The sequence below is a fragment of the Orycteropus afer genome, unplaced genomic scaffold, assembly GCF_000298275.1.
Source record: "Orycteropus afer afer isolate SDZICR_OR568_19922 unplaced genomic scaffold, OryAfe1.0 scaffold00061, whole genome shotgun sequence".
NCBI lineage: Eukaryota > Metazoa > Chordata > Mammalia > Tubulidentata > Orycteropodidae > Orycteropus > Orycteropus afer.
In genome coordinates, this window is record NW_006921648.1 from 1,347,240 (window position 1) to 1,348,447 (window position 1,208).

The window sequence follows — 1,208 nt, forward strand, 5'->3', positions numbered from 1 at the left end:
CAAATGGCTAAGAAATGAACATTTCTTCATGTGTTTGTTGGGTGCTTGAATAGCTTCTTTGGTGAAGTGTCTGTCTATTCATGTCTTCTGCTCATTTAAAAATTGGATTATTTGTCTTTTTGACATTGAGATGTGGGGGTTTTCTATAAATTTTATAGATGTTTTCTTTTATAAATTTTTATATTTATAAAAATAATGTTTTTCTATTTTAGCTTATAAAAGATGTCTTCTTTTATAAATTTGTCACATACTTCATTGCTGAATATTTTTTTCCAGTCCTCAGGCTCTCTTTTCATTCTTTTGGAGAAGACTTGTGAAGCACATAAAAACTTTATATTTAGAAGGTCACGATCACCTAGTTGATCTTCTGCTGTTTGTGCATTTTGCTTTATCCCAACAGTCTATTTATGCCATAATTTAAGGCCCCTAAGTTTGCCCCTATATTTTCCTTAATGAGCTTCATGTCCACATTTTGATGGTGAATACACTTTGTCATGTCTCTAGGGTAAACCAACAGGGACAGAATTACTGGGCTGTGCAAGAAATGTGTATGACCGACCCCTTTCCTCAGCTGTCACTAAGGTACTTGGTTCCTGGGGAGAAGCTAGGGCCATGTTGGGGTGAGGACCTCACTTCCTCAGGTGTGCATCACTCTCCATCCCAGCACCCCCACACCGCCACACCATGGCCTTCATCCCCGAGCCCTCCTGCAACTACTCCACTATCATACTGCCCACGATGAGGTGAGTGTCACACAGGAGAAGCCAATCTCTCTAAAGCATTGGGTGGACATGTTGAACGTTTCTGGCCTGGCTTGTTTGCAAAGGCCCTTGGCCAAGGTCAACATCAGGAGACTCATCTGCAGAGTCAGGGCCAGTGGACCTGTCCCAGCCACCACCACTGTCCCCGGGTGAGATGGGGACCTGTACCCTGCACGGCTGCCCAGCTGAGGAGAAGAAAAGAGAAGCCAAGAGAGAAGAATCTGAGGAGACCCAGGGCAACAGGGCCTGCTGGGGGTGCAGGAGTCCTTGGAGGGAACCCCGACTTCTCCAACATTCTAACATGTGACAGAAAGGCCCATATCCTTGGCAGACTCACCAAGGCCTGGAGTGTCTGCTCCCCCCATCTCATCCCTCAGTGTGGTTCCCTGACATCTCTCTGGGAGCTTTGTCGTACTCCCATCCCCAAAGATCTGACAGCTTTGGTCA